This window comes from Mytilus edulis, chromosome 11 (genome assembly GCF_963676685.1).
Source record: "Mytilus edulis chromosome 11, xbMytEdul2.2, whole genome shotgun sequence".
Classification (NCBI taxonomy): Eukaryota; Metazoa; Mollusca; class Bivalvia; order Mytilida; family Mytilidae; genus Mytilus; species Mytilus edulis.
This window is the reverse complement of record NC_092354.1, coordinates 57,715,250-57,741,271: the sequence shown is the minus strand read 5'-3', so window position 1 is coordinate 57,741,271 and position 26,022 is coordinate 57,715,250. Positions and strand designations below refer to the sequence as shown.

Sequence of the window (26,022 nt, the reverse complement as noted above, 5' to 3'; positions counted from 1 at the left end):
GTATGACGTCAGAGAGTGAAATAACCACGTTTATTTCACATGTGAAATTATCGGTTTTTATCTAACTGGGAAATCAATGTAATTCATTGCAACCAATGTAATAAGAAAAAATAACAAATCTTGGTAAGATAACAACAACGCAAAAATTGTTAATGAACAATCTTTATCTTTTATCTATGAAATATTCATTAAGACACATGTTATCGAAGGGCAGAACTATACTCAAAATTGCGACTTGTCACAAAGTTCACGTGTCTTGTATTACTAAAAGTAGTATAGCGTTTAAATGATTGTATCATAGTACATCTCTGGTGGTAACTGTAAATACGCTATGTTCTCTGTTATACTTTTTAAGTATTTGGACTCCTGTATAATCATGATAATATTGATAAAATTTACACATTGAATAGTTAGCAGAGATGACACAGATGTATAAATAGATATAGGAAGATGTGGTATGTGTGCCTATGAGACAACTCTCCATCCAAGTAACAATTTATAAAAGTACACCATTATAGGTCAAGGTACGTCCTTCAACACGGAACATTGACTCACATCAAACAGCAAGCTATAAAGGTAGTGACTCTGCAGCTTTTGCTAATCTAACATAAAATTATTGTTGGTGTACACCAATTTGAAGCATACTTTTTGTCCAGTAAAAAAATGACATTATTTCTTGTCATCGGTATGGTAGATTTTTTTTAAAGGACATTATTTCCCCCTTTGGCGCATTTTCTACTCTGGAGGAATCTGCTCTTTTCGGTCCTATGGCAATAAGACTAAATAATTGGCATATTGCCCTTTTAATATACCTAAGTAATTTCTGATACATATAATGAATCGCTGTTGAATAATTATTAGATTGTTTCAGGACAGAAAAGAGCATGAATATGGTTGTGGCAATAGCCCAACATCATATATGTCATATATCAGCAAAAACAGAAATTCAGAAAATAACAATATTTCATATTAAGGACATTTCTGAGCAATGCATATCATTTTAAATGCAATGACTCTTTAAAAGAATACTATTTGATAAAACATACAAGAAATTACAGCAAAATGACTTAAATAATGTACTACAACTTAGTCACCATCGAAACCAATATAGTTACACAGAGGGAAGTCAAATGAAGTGGGATGAAAGACATAACAAGACAAACGAAGAATATATTTCAAAACATATAAAATCAGTTGTCATATTGGCAATTATACCACATTTCCTTCTTTGTATACATATATATCAATCTTAAATGTGGAATAAATAAATCATTCATAAACAAGTTTGGAAGCTATCAATCTGAAACCGTGCAAGTTGCACCAAAGCATCAAAAAGTTCCTAACTTTCAATTTTATCTGTATTGAAAAACCACAAATTCCATTTATACATGAATTTTAAGAAGACCTCCAAATAGCTTTTGGGATTGTGCTGTTGGCTTGCTGTCTCATTAAAGTTTATCCCAATCCTCATATTTGAAATACAAAAAAGAAAAATAAGATTTATTTCAATTTAAAGTTAAAAGTTTATTAAAATGATGACTGTCATTCTTTTTTCACTGTTGTTTCTTCTACTTCTACATCTAAAAAAAACACAAAATACAAAAAATAAAATTGTTGAAATTAGAGTGTGCTGTTCTGTTGTTTCTATATTTAAATATCTAAAGCTTACTGGTAGTTTAAGATCAAGACAACAAGTATGAAATGGATTAAAAAAAATGTTATGAGTAGCTGTTATCTGTTTTTATAGATTTATGATTTTTCAACTGTGACTCTTCCATAATTGCTATCTTGCAATTTGTCTAGTCTGTTTTGTAAAACCTGAAATATTGATAAGTTTTTTTTCCAGTCAAACGAACTAGTAAATACTTTCAGCATAATTCAACAACATACATGAATACATCTACTTAGTAATTGTTAAGGTCATTTAAAGTTATTTATTTCAATATTACTCTCAAAATGTCAATTTTGATTATATGATCATGGTTTTTTTTATATGACTATAATTTCAATGGTTTTTTTTCTACAATATATTTGTTTCATGATATGTATGAATAACCACCTACCTGATACGTTTTCCAACCTAATCAAGATCTCCAAGTTCGACATCAGCATATCTATCATATCAGTAGAGCCTAGTCCAACTAGTTAAGGATAATCCTCCATTCTACTTCAAAAATAAATAAAATACTCAATTGAAATAATTCATATGTATCATATGACTTTCAAAAATGTATATGAGGTTTTTCATGTGCATGACTGTGTGTGTTCTCATATACGGGGCACAAGAAGGACAGGCAATAACCATATAATAATATAAAAAAAATAATCAATTATGGGTTAAATGATATAATGCATCAGTAATGAAGCAACTAAACAATACAAATTTAACAAGAATGTGTCCATAGTACATTGATGCCTCACTCACACTATCATTTTCTATATGTATGTTCAGTGGACCGTCAAATTGGAAACAAACATCTAATTTGGCATTTAAATTAAAAAGATCATATCATAGCTATAGGGAACATGTGAACTATATTTCGAATTGATTGGACTTCAATTTCATCAAAAACTACCTTGACCAAAAACTTTAACCTGAAACAGGACAGACGGACAAACAGACCAGAATACATAATACCCTTCTACTATCGTAAGTGGGGCATATAAATGCTTTCGGTTTTTTTCAGTCAAAAATATTGGATGTTTAGAGCACAAACTTTATTTAGTTTTTTGACAAGATTAATCAGATTATTTTTATTTTTATTTTATAACACTATCTTTATATTGTTATGGAAATGGCAAAAAAAGAAAAAAATGCGAGCATTGATAATAGTTTTTTAATTGAGAATATGTTTTGGGGACACAAATACCCTGTCTGTAACAATACGCACCATTGAGTCAACCTCCTCATACAGATGCAGGATTAATTTCATTAAGGCCCTTTTGTAATGGTAAGCATTGTGTATAAATTTCACAACATTTAGGCGAAGCAAACAAGAGGAAGAGAGTGAGAATTAAACCAACATATTAAGTAATTGCTTCCTTTATAAAGGTACATAAGTCATGAACAGTAAAAGTGACGCCATCCAACTTTAAACATGATCTGTGTTTTGTGGTAATAAGCATTGTGTACCTATTCGTTTTAAAACATTTGTTTGAGGCAAACTAAAGTATAAAAACGGGTACTCAGCATTTTTTTACTTAACTTGTGCTATAGATAAAGACTACATGTATATGTTTTTCTATGCAACATTGTTTTGGTACTTTTTCATTGAACTTCTCTATCACTATCCTCTCAACACAAAGGTTGTGAATTTTGAAGCACACACTTAGCCTTTTAGTTTGACTACAATCTTAATTGACTATAAGCTTATCAGTTTTACTATCCTGGATCTTGGGTCTCTATAGTACAAGCATTATTTTCTCACTCAACCAATAAAAAGCGACTACTTCGAAACAGTACATAATGCTTAAAGTGGTGTTTTACACAAATTAACCATTGACATAAATCACACATGTGACAGAATAATTGAAAAATTGGACACCTTTAAATGTTGTGTTTTTTTGCACTGGGGACTTGCTTAAACGTTTAGTATAGTAAATATTTGATACATGTATTGACAAAAATATTTATATAAAGCATAGTAGCATTACACATAATTGAAAAATCAAATAGCCCACATTTACTTGTTATAATATATTAAAACTTGGCCTTTGTTTTCACTTGCTGAGAGCTATATATTTGTTGGATTGCTGTTCATGTCATTTTTTGGCAGGGGGAGGGGATTATCTTTTGATAGTCTTCATATAAAGAATGAAAAAAAAGAACAGCTAGAACATGTGGAAGGTTGACACTATTGGAATCAATTGTTGTTTAATCAATTTCGTTTCTTTAGTTTAGGATTCAATTTAGACCAATGGAAGAGATCTGCATCTTCTAAATCTAAACATTCAATTAAAGTTGATAGTTAATTATCTAAAATTCAACTAGTTGAATTCTGTCATTTAACAACAATTATTTTTGAAATCTTTGTACGACTAAACTACAGGCTAGGGCCATTTTCCATTTTTTGTGACAGTACTCTTAAGATTTTAAATTTTTTTCTTAAGAAAGATAGGACTGAAAAATCTATTCAGTTTTAAATTTCCATTGATAAAGTTCCCAGTTACATCTCTCATCACAGGGATACAGGTACTAATAAAAATAACAATATGATTGATGTAAACTGTGTGAAGCTTGTTTCCAAATCCTACATTTTGAAATATTTGTAAAATTTCATGAATAAATAGGTTTAAACTACAAAATGCAACATTTGTATTTTTTTTTGTAACTATTACAATGATTAAGTTGGTATATAAAATTTAGTTTTAATGGAAGACTACTTATCATATACTAAATGTCACATTTTAAGTGTTTATTTTAGTGGATAAATAGATCATAAATTGAGGTGCTCCTGAATTGGAGGAAGATTCTCAAAACAGAGTTTTACAGAAAAAAATGGAAAATATCGTTTCTCTCCCCGATCTCATGTAGCCCCTCGGACTTCCTGTTTACTTTGAAAGTTGTTGACCTACAAATTAAAGTAATGCATGTTGATGTTTGAATCATCTACAGCAAACATCATTATGTTTAAATTTAACAAATACTATTTTTTCAAAGTGCACAATCTTTGAGAATGGTTTAAATAACCAGTGAAGGATATCCCTGCTTATGCGTAGTGTGGCATTCCAACAATGACGTCACTATAAATGATAATGTAGGTTGGATATATTTAGAATATCTCGTCATACTGATTTTTCCGGATTGTAAAAGAAACGTAAATAGTGTAAAGGAGGGCTCAATATACGATAATTTCGAGAGAAACAGAAGGGAAATGTGTAAAAAAAGTGTTTAAAGTCAATTCATTCATTTGTGTCTCCCCATCTCATCATTCTCAGTAAGATTTGTTAGGGGGTTTTCCATACTATAAAAACAAAATGAACTAGTATCTCAATTGTTTGTAAAACAATTGAAAGGTCTTTCCTGTAAAAGTGATGTTTTCGTATTGTACTTTGTACGACCTTTCGTTTGATATACGACAAGCATACCTTCTGAAACTTTTCGCTTTTTACACTTAATGACCTCATGCGCCTACATTTTTGAGATCGGAATTATGATATATGGAACAGAGTAGATTAGCTTTCATTTGATATGCGACAACACCATGTTCTAGAAAGTTTGATTTTTGCACTTAATTATCCTATCCAACTAATTTTTGGAGGTCGGGAATTTGATATTTCAAATGTACACATCATGACCTTTCATTTGATATACAACAACCCTACCTTAAAAGAACATTTATTTTTTGTACTCAATGAACCCATCCAACCCATTTTTGGGAGACGTCAATTTGAAATTTGAAATGTACGCTTTATGTTCTTTCATTTGATATGCGACAACCTTACCATCTGAGAAATTTGAATGTTTGCACTAAATGACCCCACCCGTCCCCCTGGGATGAAAAGGGGGTTTAAAATTTTCATTTTTAAGTAGAGTTTATTAAGACCTTCAATTTGATATATCAGATGACCCCATTTGACAAAGTGCAAATAATGATGCAATATCAACTATATAAATAGAAGTTATGAAACTTAAAAAGTCAATGCAAAACTTGAAAATTTCAAATTGATTTTTTGGTGTTTTTTTCCATGGAATGTTTTTGGTATTTGGTCAAACATATAACTATGTCAACTTCTTCAATTTCTAAAACATTTTAAGTGGTAAGCTCTTGATGATTCAGAAATACATGCCTCCGCTCGAAAAACTTCAAACTGCATTATCTCTAAAACGACAATAGATATCTCAAATCTGTTAAATGATAAATGATCTACAGTTGAAGGACAACATTATAGAAAAAGAATTGGGACAATTTCAAAGTTCACCAAGGTCACAATTTATCATCAAATATATGATGCAATACAAAACTTGAGAACCGGAAGTCGTAGAGACATGGGACTATCACCATTCAACTCAGGACCACTTGACCTTTCAAATATTACAAGGTCAAGGTCATAGTAAAATGTGAAGGTCAAGGTGAAATTTCATCATGACCTGACATTGACCTCAAATTGAAGGTCTTGAACTACTGATAATCTTTGCAGTTTATAGTAGGTTGATATCTGTTACCTTTAAAAAGATATACACACAATACTATACTTTTAAGAATCATCCCGTCGTAACTTTTGAACAGACAGTCGGACTCTTTTGAGGTCAGTGTATAAAATGTAGAGCTCGTCGAGAGGAACATTTTATACGCTGTAAGTATGCAGCAAACTCTTATCGTTTTCTTAATATGAAAGCTTGAAATTGCAGCGTAATTTTTTTTTGCACTCGGTGACCTTTGACCTTGGGTGCAAATTAAAGGTCACATGAACTTAAGATTATTGGTGTAGGTCCCAAGTCTTTACGACTTCCGGTTCTCGAGATACAATTTTTCAAAAATTGTTTATATTTTTTCAAGGGAAATAACTCCTTATAAGGGTTAACAACAAAATGATTGTATATGTTAATTAACATTGCCATCTGGTCCTGTACATGTTGCCGTTTTCAAATCGATTCTATCTTAAATACTTTTTGAGAAAAATGTAAAAGAAAGAAATTGCTTCAAGGGGACATAACTCTCATAGGGAATGATGAAATCCTTAGCAGCCTCATATAGTAACACATCATGATGAGATCTAACTTTTGTCCAAATAAGGTCATGATATCTTCAAAAACAACGAGGGGGGGCCATGTCGAAAAAAACCAATAAAAGGGAGATAACTTCTAAAGGGGATGATGAAATCCTACACAGCCTCATCTGGTAATACTTCATGATGAGGTCTACCGATGGTCCATATTTGGTCTTGATAACTCCAATAGAAACAAGGGGAGGCCATGTTAAACAAATGCTGGATGAAAAAAAAACAAAAAAAAACTAGTATCTCAATTGTTTGTAAAACAATTGAAAGGTCTTTCCTGTAAAAGTGATGTTTTCGTAATGTTCTTTGTACGACCTTTCGTTTGATATACGACAAGCATACCTTCTGAAACTGTTCGCTTTTTACACTTAATGACCTCATCCGCCTACATTTTTGAGATCGGAAGTATGATATATGTAACACAGGGTAGATGAGCTTTCATTTGATATGCGACAACGCCATGTTCTAAAAAGTTTGATTTTTGCACTTAATAATCCAACCAATTTTTGGAGGTTGGGAATTTGATATTTCAAATGTTCACATCATGACCTTTCATTTGATATACAACAACCCTATAGTAAAAGAAAATTTATTTTTTGCACTCAATGATCCCATTCAACCAATTTTTGGGGGACGTCAATTTGAAATTTGAAATGTACGCTTTATGTTCTTTCATTTGATATGCGACAACCTTACCATCTGAGAAATTTGAATTTTTGCACTAAATGACCCCACCCTTCCACCTGGGATGAAAAAGAGGTTTAAAATTTTCATTTTTAAGTAGAGTTTATTGAGACCGTCAATTTGATATATCAGATGACCCCATTTGACAAAGTGCCAAAAATGATGCATTATCAACTATATAAATAGAAGTTATGAAACTTATAAAGTCAATGGAAAACATGAAAATTTCAAAATGATTTTTTGGTGTTTTTTTTCAATGGAATTTTTTTTGGTATTTGGTCAAACATATAACTATGTTAACTTCTTCAATTTCTTAAACATTTTAAGTGGTAAGCTGTTGTTGATTCAGAAATACATGCCTCCGCTCGAAAAACTTCAAACTGCATTATCTCTAAAACGACATAAGATATCTCAAATCTGTTAAATGGTAAATGATCTAAAGTTAAAGGACAACATTATAGAAAAAGAATTGGTACAATTTCAAAGTTCACCCAGGTCACAATTAATCATCAAATATATGATGCAATACCAAACTTGAGAAGCGGAAGTCGTAGAGACATGGGACTATCACCATTCAACTCAAGACCACTTGACCTTTCAAATATCACAAGGTCAAGTTCATAGTATAATGTGAAGGTCAAGGTGAAATTTCATCATGACCTGACATTGACCTCAAATTGAAGGTCTTGAACTACTGATCTTCTTTGCAGTTTATAGTAGGTTGATATCTGTTACCTTTAAAAAGATATACACAAAATACTATACTTTTAAGAATAATCCCGTTGTAACTTTTGAACAGACGGTCGGACATTTTTGGGCTGATTATATAAAATGTAGAGCTCATAGAGAGGAACATTTTATACGCTGTATGTATGCAGCAAAGTCTTATCGTTTTCCTAATATGTAAGCTTGAAATTGCAGCGTAATTTTATTTTGCACTCTGTGACCTTTGACCTTGGGTGCATATTAAAGGTCACATGAATTAAAGATAATTGGTGAAGGTCCCAAGTCTCTACGACTTCCGGTTCTGGAAATACAATTTTTCTAAAATTGTACACAATTTTTCAAGGGGAATAACTCCTTATAAGGGTTAATAACAAAATGATTGTATATGTTCATTAACATTGCCATCTGTTCCTGTACATGTTGCTGTTTTCAAATCGATTCTATCTCTTATACTTTTTGAGAAAAATGCAAAGGAAAGAAATTGTTCCAAGGGGATATAACTCTCATAGGGGACAATGAAATCCTATACAACCTCATATGGTAATACATCATGATGAGATCTACCTATTGTCCAAATAAGGTCATGATTTCTTTAAAAACAACGAGGGGGTGCCGTGTTGAAAAAAAACAATAAAAGGGAGATAACTTCTAAAGGGGATGATGAGATTCTACAAAAGTTCATCTTGTAAAAGTTCATGATGAGGTCTATCAATGGTCCATATTTGGTCTTGGTAACTTTAACAGAAAGAAGGGGCGGGTATGTCAAAAAAATGTTGGAAGAAAAAAAAGAAAAAACTAGTATCTCAATTGTTTGTAAAACAATTGAAAGGTCTTTCCTGTAAAAGTGATGTTTTCGTAATGTTCTTTGTACGACCTTTCGTTTGATATACGACAAGCATACCTTTTGAAACTTTTCGCTTTTTACACTTAATGACCTCATCCATCTACATTTTTGAGATCGGAATTATGATATATGTAACACAGGGTAGATGAGCTTTCATTTGATATGCAACAACGCCATGTTCTAAAAAGTTTGATTTTTGCACTTAATAACCCCATCCAACTAATTTTTGGAGGTCGGGAATTTGATATTTCAAATGTACACCTAATGACCTTTCATTTGATATACAACAACCCTATCGTAAAAGAAAATTTATTTTTTGCACTCAATGACCCCATTCAACCAATTTTTGGGGGACGTCAATTTGAAATTTGAAATGTACGCTTTATGTTCTTTCATTTGATATGCGACAACCTTACCATCTGAGAAATTTGAATTTTTGCACTAAATGACCCCACCCTTCCACCTGGGATGAAAAAGAGGTTTAAATTTTTCATTTTTAAGTAGAGTTTATCGAGACCTTCAATTTGATATATCAGATGACCCCTTTTGACAAAGTGCCAAAAATGATGCAATATCAACGATATAAATAGAAGTTATGAAACTTACAAAGTCAATGCAAAACATGAAAATTTCAAAATGATTTTTTGGTGTTTTTTTCAATGGAATGTTTTTGGTATTTGGTCAAACATATAACTATGTTAACCTCTTCAATTTCTTAAACATTTTAAGTGGTAAGCTGTTGTTGATTCAGAAATACATACCACAGCTCGCAAAATTTCAAACTGCATTATCTCTTTAACGACAATAGATATCTCAAATCTGTTAAATGATAAATGATCTACAGTTAAAGGACAACATTATAGAAAAAGAATTGGGACAATTTTAAAGTTCACCAAGGTCACAATTAATCATCAAATATATGATGCAATACCAAACTTGAGAACCGGAAGTCGTTGAGACATGGGACTATCACCATTCAAATCAGGACCACTTGACCTTTCAAATATCACAAGGTCAAGGTCATAGTATAATGTGAAGGTCAAGGTGAAATTTCATCATGACCTGACATTGACCTCAAATTGAAGGTCTGCAATTACTGATCATCTTTGCAGTTTGTAGTAGGTTGATATCTGTTACCTTTAAAAAGATATACACACAATACTATACTTTTAACAATCATCCCGTTGTAACTTTTGAACAGACGGTCGGACATTTTTGGGCTTATTGTATAAAATGTAGAGCTCGTCGAGAAGAACATTTTATACGCTGTATGTATGCAGGAAAGTCTTATCGTTTTCCTAATATGTAAGCTTGAAATTGCAGCGTAATTTTTTTTTGCACTCGGTGACCCTTGACCTTGGGTGCATATTAAAGGTCATATGAATTTAAGATTATTGGTGAAGGTTACAAGTCTCTATGACTTTCGGTTCTCGAATATAAATTTTTGAAAAAATATTTTTAATTTTTAAAGGGAAATAACTCCTTATAAGGGTTAATAACAAATTAATTGTTTATGTTTATAAACATTGCCATCTGTTCTAATACATGCTGTCACTTTGAATTCAATTCTATCTCTAATACTTTTTGAAAAAAATGCAAATGAAAGAAATTGCTTCAAGGGGATATAACTCTCAAAGTAGATGATGAAATCCTATGCAGCCTCATATGGTAATACATCATGATGAGATCTACCTATTGTCCAAATAAAGTCATGATATCTTTTAACACATTTTGGGGGGACCATGTTGAAAAAAATCAATAAAAGGGAGATAACTTCTTAAGGGGAAGGTGAAATCCTACAAAAGTTCATGTGGTAAAAGTTCATGTTGAGCTCTATCAATTGTTTAATTTTGGTATTGATAACTCCAATAGAAGCGGTAGGAGGGCGAGCCAAACAAATGCTGGAAGAAAAAGAAAAAAAAACATTAGAAAAACAATAAGGTCTTTCCCATGTAGGGGAAAGACCTTAACTAGTATCTCAATTGTTTGTAAAACAATTGAAAGGTCTTTCCTGTAAAAGTGATGTTTTCGTAATGTTCTTTGTACGACCTTTCGTTTGATATACGACAAGCATACCTTCTTAAACTTTTCGTTTTAACACTTAATGACCTCATCCGCCTACATGTTTGAGATCGGAATTATGATATATGTAACATAAAGTAAATGAGCTTTCATTTGATATGCGACAACGCCATGTTCTAGAAAGTTTGATTTTTGCACTTAATAACCCTATCCAACTTATTTTTGGAGGTCGGGAATTTGATGTTTCAAATGTACACATCATGACCTTTCATTTGATATACAACAACCCTATTAAAAAGATTTTTTTGTTTTTTGCACTGAATAACCCTATCCAACCCATTTTTGGGGGACGTCAATTTGAAATTTGAAATGTACGCTTTATGTTCTTTCATTTGATATGCGACAACCTTACCATCTGAGAAATTTGAATGTTTGCACTATATGACCCCACCCGTCCCCCTGGGATGAAAAGGGGGTTTAAAATTTTCATTTTTAAGTAGAGTTTATTAAGACCTTCAATTTGATATATCAGATGACCCCATTTGACAAAGTGCAAATAATGATGCAATATCAACTATATAAATAGAAGTTATGAAACTTACAAAGTCAATGCAAAACTTGAAAATTTCAAATTGAATTCTTGGTGTTTTTTTCCATGGAATGTTTTTTGGAATTTGGTCAAACATATAACTATGTTAACCTCTTCAATTTCTAAAACATTTTAAGAGGTAAGCTCTTGTTGATTCAGAAATACACGCCTCCGCTCGCAAAACTTTAATCTGCATTATCTCTAAAACGACAATAAATATTTCAAATCTGTTAAATGATAAATGATCTACAGTTGAAGGACAACATTATAGAAAAAGAAATGGGACAATTTCAAACTTCACCAAGGTCACAATTAATCATCAAATATATGATGCAATACCAAACTTAAGAACCGGAAGTCGTAGAGACATGGAACTAGCACCATTCAACTCAGGACCACTTAACCTTTCAACTATCACAAGGTCAAGGTCATTGTATACTGTGAAGGTCAAGGTAAAATTTCATCATGACCTGACATTGACCTCAAATTGAAGGTCTTAAATTACTGATCATCTTTGCAGTTTATAGTAGGTTGATATCTGTTACCTTTAAAAAGATATAGATCTACACACAATACTATACTTTTAAGAATCATCTCGTTGTAACTTTTGAACAGACGGTCGAACATTTTTGGGCTTATTGTATAAAATGTAGAGCTCGTCGAGAGGAACAATTTACACGCTGTATGTATGCAGCAAAGTCTTACCGTTTTTCTAATATGTAAGCTTGAAATTGCAGTGTAAGTTTTTTTTGCACTCGATGACCTTTGACCTTGGGTGTATTTTAAAGGTCACATGAATTAAAGATTTTTGGTGAAGGTTCCAAGTCTCTACGACTTCTTGTTCTCGAAATAAATTTTTCTAAAATTATGTACAATTTTTCAAGGGGAATAACTCCTTATGTGGGTTAATAACAAAATGATTGTACATGTTCATTAACATTGCCATCTGTTCCTGTACATGTTGCCGTTTTCAAATCGATTCTATCTCTTATACTTTTTGAGAAAATTGCAAAGGAAAGAAATTGCTTCAAGGGGATATAACTCTCATAGGGGACGATGAAATCCTATTCAGTCTCACACGGTAATACATCATGATGAAATCTACATTATGTCCAATTAAGGTCATGATACCTTTAAAACCAACGAGGGAGGGCCATGTTGAAAAAAATCAATAAAAGGGAGATAACTCCTAAAGGGGATGATGAAATCCTTAACAGGGTCATTTGGTAATACATCTTGGTGAGGTCTAGCGAAGGTCCATATTTGGTCTTAATAACTGCAACAGAAACAAGAGGCGCGCATGTCAAAAAAATGTTGGAAGAAAAAAAAGAAAAAAAAGAAAAAGAAAAAGAAACTAGTATCTCAATTGTTTGTAAAACAATTGAAAGGTCTTTCCTGAAAAATTGATGTTTTCGTAATGTTCTTTGTACGACCTTTCGTTTGATATACAACAAGCATACCTTTTGAAACTTTTCGCTTTTTACACTTAATGACCTCATCCGCCTACATTTTTGAGATCGGAAGTATGATATATGTAACACAGGGTAGATGAGTTTTCATTTGATATGCGACAGCGCCATGTTCTAAAAAGTTTGATTTTTGCACTTAATAACCCCATCCAACTAATTTTTTGGAGGTTGGGAGTTTGATATTTCAAATGTACACATCATGACCTTTCATTTGATATACAACAACCCTATCGTAAAAGAAAATTTATTTTTTGCACTCAATGACCCATTCAACCAATTTTTAGGGGACGTCAATTTAAAATTTGAAATGTACGATTTATGTTCTTTCATTTGATATGCGACAACCTTACCATCTGAGAAATTTGAATGTTTGCACTAAATGACCCCACCCGTCCCCCTGGGATGAATAGGGGGTTTAAAATTTTAATTTTTAAGTAGAGTTTATTGAGACCTTCAATTTGATATATCAGATGACCCCATTTGACAAAGTGCAAATAATGATGCAATATCAACTATATAAATAGAAGTTATGAAACTTAAAAAGTCAATGCAAAACTTGAAAATTTCAAATTGAATTTTTGGTGTTTTTTTCAATGGAATGTTTTTGGTATTTGGTCAAACATATAACTATGTTAACCTCTTCAATTTCTTAAACATTTTAAGTGGTAAGCTGTTGTTGATTCAGAAATACAGGCCGCCGCTCGCAAAATTTTAAACTGCATTATCTCTAAAACGACAATAGATATCTCAAATCTGTTAAATGGTAAATGATCTAAAGTTAAAGGACAACATTATAGAAAAAGAATTGGGACAATTTCAAAGTTCACCAAGGTCACAATTAATCATCAAATATATGATGCAATACCAAACTTGAGAACCGAAAGTCGTAGAGACATGGGACTATCACCATTCAACTCAGGACCACTTGACCTTTCAAATATCTCAAGGTCAAGGTCATAGTATTATGTGAAGGTCAAGGTGAAATTTCATCATGACCTGACATTGACCTCAAATTGAAGGTCTTGAATTACTGATCATCTTTGCCGTTTATTGTAGGTTGATATCTGTTACCTTTAAAAATATATACACACAATACTATACTTTTAAGAATCATCCCGTCGTAACTTTTAAACAGACGGTCAGACATATTTGGGCTTATTGCATAAAATGTAGAGCTCGTCAAGAGGAACATTTTATACGCTGTAAGTATGCAGCAAACTCTTATCGTTTTCTTAATATGAAAGCTTGAAATTGCAGCGTAATTTTTTTTTGCACTCGGTGACCTTTGACCTTGGGTGAAAATTAAAGGTCACATGAACTTAAGATTATTGGTGTAGGTCCCAAGTCTTTACGACTTCCGGTTCTCGAGATACAGTTTTTCAAAAATTGTTTATATTTTTTCAAGGGAAATAACTCCTTATAAGGGTTAACAACAAAATGATTGTATATGTTAATTAACATTGCCATCTGGTCCTGGACATGTTGCCGTTTTTAAATCGATTCTATCTTGAATACTTTTTGAGAAAAATGTAAAAGAAAGAAATCGCTTCAAGGGGACATAACTCTCATAGGGAATGATGAAATCCTTAGCAGCCTCATATGGTAATACATCATGATGAGATCTAACTATTGTCCAAATAAGGTCATGATATCTTCAAAAACAACGAGGGGGGGCCATGTCGAAAAAAACCAATTAAAGGGAGATAACTTCTAAAGGGGATGATGAAATCCTACACATCCTCATCTGGTAATACTTCATGATGAGGTCTACCGATGGTCCATATTTGGTCTTGATAACTCCAATAGAAACAAGGGGAGGCCATGTTAAGTATCTCAATTGTTTCCTGTAAAAGTGATGTTTTTGTATTGTACTTTGTACGACCTTTCGTTTGATATACGACAAGCATACCTTCTGAAACTTTTCGCTTTTTACACTTAATGACCTCATCCGCCTTCATTTTTGAGTTCGGAATTATGATATATGGAACAGAGTAGATGAGCTTTCATTTGATATGCGACAACACCATGTTCTAGAAAGTTTGATTTTTGCACTTAATAACCCTATCCAAGTAATTTTTGGAGGTCGGGAATTTGATATTTCAAATGTACACATCATGACCTTTCATTTGATATACAACAACCCTACCTTAAAAGAACATTTATTTTTTGCACTCAACGACCCCATCCAACCTAGTTTTGGGAGACGTCAATTTGAAATTTGAAATGTACCCTTTATGTTCTTTCATTTGATATGCTACAACCTTACCATCTGAGAAATTTGAATGTTTGCACTAAATGACCCCACCCGTCCGCCTGGGATGAAAAGGGGGTTTAAAATTTTCATTTTTAAGTAGAGTTTGTTAAGACCTTCAATTTGATATATCAGATGACCCCATTTGACAAAGTGCAAATAATGATGCAATATCAACTATATAAATAGAAGTTATGAAACTTACAAAGTCAATGCAAAACTTGAAAATTTTAAATTGAATTTTGGCGTTATTTTTCATTGAATGTTTTTGGTATTTGGTCAACATATAACTATATTAACCTCTTCAATTTCTAAAACATTTTAAGTGGTAAGCTCTTGTTGATTCAGAAATACATGCCTCCGCTCGCAAAACTTCAAACTGCATTATCTCTAAAACGACAATAGATATCTCAAATCTGTTAAATGATAAATGATCTACAGTTGAAGGACAACATTAAAGAAAAGAAATTGGGACAATTTCAAAGTTCACCAAGGTCATAAGTAATCATCAAATATATGATGCAATACTAAACTTAAGAACTGGAAGTCGTAGAGACATGGTACTAGCACCATTCAACTCAGGACCACTTAACCTTTCAACTATCACAAGGTCAAGGTCATTGTATACTGTGAAGGTCCAGGTGAAATTTCATCATGACCTGACATTGACCTCAAATTGAAGGTCTTGAATTACTGATCATCTTTGTCCTATATAGTAGGTTGATATCTGTTACATTTAAAAATATATACACACAATACTATACTTTTAAGAATCATCCCGTTGTAACTTTTGAACAGACGGTCGGACATTATTGGGCTTATTGTATAAAATGTAGAGCTCGTCGAAAAGAACATTTTATACGCTGTATGTATGCAGCAAAGTCTTATCGTTCTACTAATATGTAAGCTTGAAATTGCAGCATAAATTTTTTTTGCACTCCGTGACCTTTGACCTTGGATGCATATTAAAGGTCATATGCATTTAAGATTATTGGTGAAGGTTACAAGTCTCTATGACTTCCGGTTCTCGAATATAAATTTTTGAAAAAATATTTTTAATTTTTAAAGGCAAATAACTCCTTATCAGGGTTAATAACACATTAATTGTTTATGTTTATAAACATTGCCATCTGTTCTAATACATGCTGTCATTTTCAATTAAATTCTATCTCTAATACTTTTTGAAAAAAATGCAAATAAAAGAAATTGCTTCAAGGGGATATAACTCTCAAAGTAGATGATGAAATCCTATGCAGCCTCATATGGTAATACATCATGATGAGATCTACCTATTGTCCAAATAAAGTCATGCTATCTTTTAACACATTTTGGGGGGAACATGTTGAAAAAAAACAATAAAAGGGAGATAACTTCTTAAGGGGGAGGTGAAATCCTACAAAAGTTCATCTGGTAAAAGTTCATGTTGAGGTCTATCAATGGTTTAATTTTGGTATTGATAACTCCAAAAGAAGCGGTAGGAGGGCGAGCCAAACAAATGCTGGAAGAAAAAAAAGAAAAAACTAGTATCTCAATTGTTTGTAAAACAATTGAAAGGTCTTTCTTGTAAAAGTGATGTTTTCGTCATGTTCTTTGTACGACCTTTCGTTTGATATACGACAAGCATACCTTCTGAAACTTTTCGCTTTTTACACTTAATGACCTCATCCGCCTACAGTTTTGAGATCGGAAGTATGATATATGTAACATAGAATAGATGAGCTTTCATTTGATATGCGACAACGCCATGTTCTAGAAAGTTTGATTTTTGCACTTAATAACCCTATCCAACTAATTTTTGGAGGTCGGGAATTTGATATTTCAAATGTAGACATCATGACCTTTCATTTGATATACAACAACCCTATCTTAAAAGAAAATTTATTTTTTGCACTCAATGACCCCATCCAACCCATTTTTGGGAGACGTCAATTTGAAATTTGAAATGTACGCTTTATGTTCTTTCATTTGATATGCGACAACCTTACCATCTGAGAAATTTGAATTTTTGCACTAAATGACCCCACCCGTCCCCCTGGGATGAAAAGGGGGTTTAAAATTTTTATTTTTAAGTAGAGTTTATTTAGACCTTCAATTTGATATATCAGATGACCCCATTTGACAAAGTTGAAATAATGATGTAATATCAACTATATAAATAAAAGTTATGAAACTTACAAAGTCAATGCAAAACATGAAAATTTCAAATTGAATTTTTGGTGTTTTTTTCCATTGAATGTTTTTGGTATTTGGTCAAACATATAGCTATGTTAACTTCTTCAATTTCTAAAACATTTTAAGTGGTAAGCTCTTGTTGATTCAGAAATACATGCCTCCGCTCGCAAAACTTCAAACTGCATTATCTCTAAAACGACAATAGATATCTCAAATTTGTTAAATGATAGCTGATCTACAGTTGAAGGACAACATTATGGAAAAAGAATGGGGACAATTTCAATGTTCACCAAGGTCACAATTAATCATCAAATGTATGATGCAATACTCAACTTGAGAACCGGAAGTCGTGGAGACATGGGACTACCACCATTCACTCAGGATCACTTGACCTTTCAAATATCACAAGGTCAAGGTCATAGTAAACTGTGAAGGTCAAGGTGAAATTTCATCATTACCTGACATTGACCTCAAATTGAAGGTCTTGATTTGCTGATCATCTTTGCAGTTTATAGTAGGTTGATATATGTTACCTTTAAAAAGATATACACAAAATACTATACTTTTAAGAATCATCCCGTTGTAACTTTTGAACAGACGGTCGGACATTTTTGGGCTTATTATATAAAATGTAGAGCTCGTCGAGAGGAACATTTTATACGCTGTATGTATGCAGCAAAGTCTTATCGTTTTCCTAATATGTAAGCTTGAAATTGCAGCGTAATTTTCATTTGCACTCAGTGACCTTTGACCTTGGGTGCATATTGAAGGTTACATGAATTTAAGATTATTGGTGAAGGTCCCAAGTCTCTACAACTTCTGATTCTCGAAATACAATTTTTCTAAAATAATGTACAATTTTTCAAGGGGAATAACTCCTTATAAGAGTTAATAACAAAATGATTGTACATGTTCATTAATATTGCCATCTGTTCTTGTACATGTTGCCGTTTTCAAATCAATTCTATCTCTTATACTTTTTGAGAAAAATGCAAAGGAAAGAAATTGTTTCAAGGGGATATAACTCTCATAGGGGACGATAAAATCCTATTCAGCCTCACATGGTTATACATCATGATAAGATCTACATTTTGTTTAATTAAGGTCATGATATCTTTAAAACCAACGAGGGGGGTCCATGTTGAAAAAAATCAATAAAAGGGAGATAACTCCTAAAGGGGATGATGAAATCCTTAACAGAGTCATTTGGTAATACATCTTGGTGAGGTCTACCGATGGTCCATATTTGGTCTTTTTTTTTTTTTTTTTTTAAGACTTGAAATACATTTATTGAAAATCACCTGATTACATTTTCCTTGTGTAACCCAGGGAAGAATACACAAGGGGCCCTGTGTTTACAATGATCCAACGTCCAGGGATAAACGGTGGACTCTTATAAAAAAAAATCTATTTTATATTTTTTCCATACATAAGTTATACATTCATATTAATTACACAGATTGAGTTTGCGTATAAATTATTCACAATATTCTACCAGTAAATAAAATACATCAAAAGTCCCCCAAAACACACTATAATCTACACAATAATTTACCTTTACTTATACAATTGACATTTTATTTTTTGTACTTTTAACACCTGGATTACATTGTTATGTGTCGGTCAGTGATTTTATAGGTCACATGCGTGTATTGTATATTTCTATAGTTGGATGTATTATTATGTTCTAAAAAGAAAAGGAAAGTAAGTACAAATTATTACGTCACTTACTAATGTATAAGATTTATTATAAGTTTTATTTCAGCTGCAAAATTTTCTTTTTTAGATGATAATGATTTGTCCATAGATTCAATTAAACTGCTCAGTTCCCGTTTTGCATATGCTATCAATTGACTGGAAGTAAAACTTTTAGACTGATATTTGATTATATTCCTACATTTCCAAATAATCCATTTAACTGTATTCATAATCGTATTAGTTATGACATTGTACTTTTTGTTGTAATCGTACATTCCTAGTATGATAAGTTCTTCGCTCAATGGAATATATACAGTGTTATTAAGTACATTATATGTTTTAAGCGCATCAAAAATATGTTCCCAAACAACCATTATAATGTTACAGCTGTGAAAAAGGTGTGTGAGAGTTTCGTTTTCAGTTTTACAAAAATGGCATTTGCCATTATTTGATTTGCCGATTCTAAATAGTTTTTGCTCCGTATAGATAATGTTATGAACAATTTTCCAGCTAATTTGATTTGCTTTCCTAGAGGACATACTTTTATTTAAATTTATCCAGATCTTTTTCCACGGTAATTCCGAATTATACTGAATATTCCATTTTATTTGACAGTTTGGAACTATATCTAAATTTAACGAATATTGGATTAATTTCAAAGATATCTCACTTGGGATTACTACTTTATTCTGTTTATCGTAAAATTCAAATGTATTTTTAATGTAATAACCATTTTTGGGGGGTTCTGGATCAACGTGGACGTTTTTTAGTCTGTCCTTGAACAATTTTGGAATGGCTAATTTCAGCCTTGTCCATTCCGAGATCCAGTTTCTCTTATCTTTAAGAGTATTGTATATAAAGTTGTCGCTTTTGATGTTTTTCGTTTCTTCATCCCAAATATCTTTTATTGTATGAATTCCACTTTTTCCGAAGTTAGCGAAAAAAATAGGTTTTTTATTGTATTGAATTTTTATGTTTCCAAAAAGTTGTTGGTTTAGGATCTCGTTTTTATTTATTGGACTTTGTATACTTAAAAATTTTGACCACGTTTTAATTAACTCAAGATAGTACTTTGGAAAATTTTCCATTTGTAATCCTCGTAAGTCCGAACACTTTGCTAAAAAATTATCACAATTATATTTGATATCAAACTTCTGTAGCCACCATTTGGCTATTGTATTCCAGTTATCGGTTTTTGATCTTAAAATCTTTTGCATACTTTTGATTTGTTTGGATTTAATGAACGAGTCTATATTAATCATACCAATCCCCCCTTCCTCTACCGGTAAGCAACACACGTCCCTTTTAATTAAATTTACTTTTCCCTCCCATATAAAATTCCACATGACATTGTTTATTTCTTTTTTATATTTTTCAGGTATACCTCGCATTTCGATTTCGAACCCTATTTTAGATATAATCAATGATTTTAATATTAAGACCCTGCCCTTCAATGTTAGGTCACGAGATTTCCAAACCTCAAGACACGCCTTAATCTTCTTTATTTTTTCTAACCATATAGCTTCTATATCAACACTGTATCCATGCATGACTCCCAATGCTTTAATTGGTTCGCTTGACCACCTAATTTTTTTATATTTTGGTGTTTTATTTTTCCAACGACCCAAATATACCCCTACAGTCTTTTCATAATTTATCTTAGCACCCGATGCTTTCTCGTATATTTCTAAAACTTTGAATGTTTCCTCGATTGATTCCTCTGTTCTATTAAAAAATTGTGTATCGTCTGCAAACATGTTAATCTTAACCTCTTTCTTTTCATTTTCTATGTCAGGGTGGGGTAAATTTATTCCTTGAATTTTCGGATTAGCCCTAATTGTGGCTGCCATCGGCTCTGCTTGTAAAATGTATAGCATCGGCGATATTGGACAGCCCTGACGGATTGATCTAGAAATTGGGACGTATCTTGATTGAAAACCGTTAGTCATTAAACAAGTTTTAGCATTTTTTAGTAACATTTTAACCCATTCCCGAAAATTTTCCCCAAATTGAAATTTTTCTAAACATGCATCTAACCATTCCCATTCTGCATAGTCAAAAGCTTTTGTTTGATCAAGAAAAAGGATTGATCCTTCTTCGTCTTCCATATCTATAAAATCGAAAATATCTTGCAGCATTCTATTAGAATCAAAAATATTTCTGCCCTTAACAAACCCTTTTTGATCTGTTTCTATAATAGATGGTAGAACTATTTTCAAACGTTCAGCCAGAATTTTTGAGCAAATTTTATAATCTACATTTAATAATGTTATAGGTCGCCAGTTTTTAATATCCTCCCTCTCCCCACTTTTATATAATAGGCTTATCATTCCAAGTCTCTGCGATTCGGAAAGTGTTTTATCAAAAAAGGTTTCTTTTAATATTTGCATAAGCTCATCCTGTATCAAAAACCAATATTCCTGATAAAATTCTGCAGTTATGCCATCTTCCCCTGGTGATTTATCCCTTTTCATTAATTTAATTGCTTTGAAAATTTCATCTTTTGTAATTTCACTATCACATAACCGTTTTTCTGCTTCAGATAGAGTTTTATTTACATTATATAGTAATTTTTCCCCAGCCTCTCTATTACAACCACCCGAGGTAAAAAGTTTCTCATAATATTTTAATTGTTCACCTAAGATTTCATTAATATTACTTTTGTATGTGCCATTTTCGGCTTTTATTTTTGACCATAGTTTTTCTTTTCCTCGTTTTTGTTCTAATCTGAAAAAATAATTTGTGGATTTTTCACCTTTTTCATACCAATTTATTTTTGATCTTATGCGTGCTGCTTCTGCTTTTTGTTCGTAATATTTATATATATCATTTTTTAGTTTTTCAACCTCATTCAGATTTTGTTGTGTTCCATCATTTTCTAACAGATTTTCTAATTTATCTTCCCAATTTTTAATTTCATTTTCATTTAACCTAAGTTTCTTTGAAACAGTTATTGTTATGTCCTTTATTTTAGTTTTTGTTAAATCCCAGAACTCTTTTTTATCTTTAAAATTATTTATGTTAAATTTCCAAGATTTCCAGAATGTTTCAAAAGTATTTTTGAAAAGGTCGGTTTTAATTATACTATTGTTCATTTTCCAATAACCCGGGCCTCTTTCTGGTTCGACGATGTTCATTGTAATTGTTACGCCGTCGTGATCGCTGAAGGGAAAATAAACAATTTTTGCATTGTTTACTCTACAATCGATATTCTCACTAGTGAATATATAATCTATTCTCGAGTATGATTGACCCCTTGAAAATGTATATTGTTTTTTGTTTGGATATCTGAGACGCCAAATGTCCGTCAGTTCATTTTTTTCAATGAAATTTTTTAGTTCATTATTTCCCGCATCTTCACGTTTGGGCATATGTTTTCTATCTAATTTCCTATTTAAACAACAATTAAAATCTCCCATAACGTAATTCACAATATCATTTTCTTTATCTATTTTTAACTTATTAAAGAAATGTTTTCTTTCTATGCCATTATTAGGGGCGTAGATATTAAAAATTCTAATAGTTTCGTTTAAGTCTAATTTGAATTCAACTATCAATTTCCTTCCCTCCGCATCTTTATATTTTTCAGTGATGTTTATATCTAAATTTGGTTTCACTAAAATTGCTACCCCTTTGGAAACGGAAGTCCCGTTACACCAAAAACTTAACCCTCCCCATTCTTTTTTCCATTCATTTTCTACAAATTTTGTACAATGAGTTTCCTGCAAACATATAAAATCAAAATTCTTTTTCTGACACCACTGGAATAATGCATTTCGTTTTGACTTATCTCCCATACCGTTTACGTTTAATGAAACTAAACGAATAGACATACTTTATGGGAAAAAATAAATATGTATATTATTGTCTTCAAAATTCTGAATATTTAGTTTGCTATACAGTTCACCGATTTCATTTATGTAATACAACATAATAAAAGTCCAACATATATTCAATATATTTACAACAAATGAATTTGCATGTACACTTACAATGCATTTTTTTTTAGAGTTATCCATATTTGGTCTTAATAACTTCAACAGAAACCATAAGCGGGCATGTCAAAAAAATGTTGGAAGAAAAAAAAGAAAAAAAAAGAAAAAGAAAAAAAAACATTAGAAAAACAATAAGGTCTTTCCCATGTAGTGGAAAGACCTTAAATATACGACAAGCATACCTTCTGAAACTTTTCGCTTTTTACACTGAATAGCCTACATTTTTGAGATCGAAAGTATGATATATGTAACACAGGGTAGATGAGTTTTCATTTGATATGCGACAACCTCATGTTCTAAAAAGTTTGATTTTTGCACTTAATAACCCCATACAACCAATTTTTGGAGGTTGGGAATTTGATATTTCAAATGTACACATCATGACCTTTCATTTGATATACAACAACCCTATCGTGAAAGAAAATTTATTTTTTGCACTCAATGACCCCATCCAACCCATTTTTGGGAGACGTCAATTTGAAATTTGAAATGTACGCTTTATGTTCTTTCATTTGATATGCGACAACCTTACCATCTGAGAAAATTGAATTTTTGCACTAAATGACCCCAACCTTCCACCTGGGATGAAAAAGAGGTTTAAAATTTTCATTTTAAAGTAGAGTTTATTGAGACCTTCAATTTGATATATCAGATGACCCCATTTGACAAAGTGCCAAAAATGATGCAATATCAATTATATAAATAGAAGTTATGAAACTTACAAAGTCAATGCAAAACATGAAAATTTCAAAATTATTTTTTGGTGTTTTTTTTCCATGAAATGTTTTTGGTATTTGATCAAACATATAACTATGTCAACCTCTTCAATTTCTCAAACATTTTAAGTGGCAAGCTCTTGATGATTCAGAAATACATGCCTCCGCTCGCAAAACTTCAAACTGCATTATCTCTAAAACGACAATAGATATCTCAAATCTGTTAAATGATAAATGATCTACAGTTGAAGGACAACATTATAGAAAAAGAATTGGGACAATTTCAAAGTTCACCAAGGTCACAATTAATCATCAAATATATGATGCAATACTAAACTTGAGAACCGGAAGTCGTAGAGACATGGGACTATCACCATTCAACTAAGGACCTCTTGACCTTTCAAATGTCACAAGGTCAAGGTCATAGTATAATATGAAGGTCAAGGTGAAATTTCATCATGACCTGACATTGACCTCAAATTGAAGGTCTTGAACTACTGATCATCTTTGCAGTTTATAGTAGGTTGATATCTGTTACTTTTAAAAAGATATACACACAATACTATACTTTTAAGAATCATCCCGTCGTAACTTTTGAACAGACAGTCGGAATCTTTTGAGCTCAGTGTATAAAATGTAGAGCTCGTCGAGAGGAACATTTTATACGCTGTAAGTATGCAGCAAACTCTTATCGTTTTCTTAATATGCAAGCTTGAAATTGCAGCGTAATTTTTTTTTGCACTTGGTTACCTTTGACCTTGGGTGCAAATTAAAGGTCACATGAACTTAAGATTATTGTTGTAGGTCCCAAGTCTGTACGACTTCCGGTTCTCGAGATACAATTTTTTTTTAAATTGTGTATATTTTTTCAAGGGAAATAACTCCTTATAAGGGTTAACAACAAAATGATTGTATATGTTTATTATCATTGCCATCTGGTCTTGTACATGTTGCCGTTTTCAAATCGATTCTATCTTGAATACTTTTTGAGAAAAATGTAAAAGAAAGAAATTGCTTCAAGGGGACGTAACTCTCATAGGGAATGATGAAATCCTTAGCAGCCTCGTATGGTAACACATCATAATGAGATCTAACTTTTGTCCAAATAAGGTCATGATATCTTTAAAAACAACGAGGGGGGGCCATGTCGAAAAAAACCAATAAAAGGAAGATAACTTCTAAAGGGGATGATGAAATCCTACACAGCCTCATCTGGTAATACTTCATGATGAGGTCTACCGATGGTCCATATTTGGTTTTGATAACTCCAATAGAAACGAGGGGAGGCCATGTCAAACAAATGCTGGATGAAAAAAAAAAAAAAAAACAGGAGAAAAACAATAAGGTCTTTCCTCGCGGAGAGGAAAGACCTTAAAAACATTAGAAAAACAATAAGGTCTTTCCTCGTGTAGAGGAAAGACCTTAAAAACAGAAGAAAAACAATAAGGTCTTCCCTCGCGGAGAGGAAAGACCTTAATGATGTGAGGGAATGTCACTCTGGTCAACCCCATTGGGGATTGATGGCCTGAAGCCGTCTTCCCCAAAAACAAGAAAAGTGAAAGTTAAAAAAAAAGAAAAAGACTATAGGTTCTTGTAATCTAAAAAGACAGTCTGACAATCCGTTTCAATCAGATATTACATGTAGTATGCTGTTTTTATTTGGCGTAGATGTTTCTTTATTACTTTAAACACTCCAAAGTAATAAATATCAAACGTACACGTCTTCTTTGGTGCCGGGCTGCCATACATTTTGCGATGTTTGTTTACATTTTGGGCAACACAAATGCCTTTCATTTTCATGGAATTACACAAATCGTCAAATGAGGAAACGTTATAAAGTATTTCACAACGTTGTTGACTTATTCCGTAAAAAGTATCAACATTTATAGTTTGCCTGGTTCGCGCTATGCATTAGAAAGCCAGATCAAGCTAAAATTTTGGGATCATTTCAACGAAGTTCTTAAGTATGTTCTCTGAAAAGCTCCAATTTATTTACGTACGTTTTCAAGAGAAAAATAAAATTTTACATTATAAACGTACAGGGCTAATGTATTTACCTACCGAACGATCGGAGAATCTGACAGGACAATCTCTGAAACTTTTCCATCACAATGAGTCTTCTGCTATAAATATCCG

The 26,022-nt window shown here is 32.2% G+C and overlaps 1 protein-coding gene and 1 long non-coding RNA gene across 2 annotated transcripts in view; one reads left to right on the top strand and one right to left on the bottom strand.

Annotated features, from left to right (window-relative positions):
- LOC139495890 (mucin-5AC-like) overlaps nucleotides 1–26,022 on the top strand; it is a 72,126-nt gene that overhangs the window by 17,741 nt on the left and 28,363 nt on the right. The window lies entirely within an intron of this gene.
- LOC139495891 (uncharacterized) lies at nucleotides 1,486–26,022 on the bottom strand. The gene is made up of 3 exons (XR_011657494.1): nucleotides 25,948–26,022; nucleotides 2,064–2,167; nucleotides 1,486–1,580 (listed from the first exon to the last, which is right to left on the bottom strand). It is a non-coding gene; the product is annotated as an uncharacterized lncRNA (long non-coding RNA).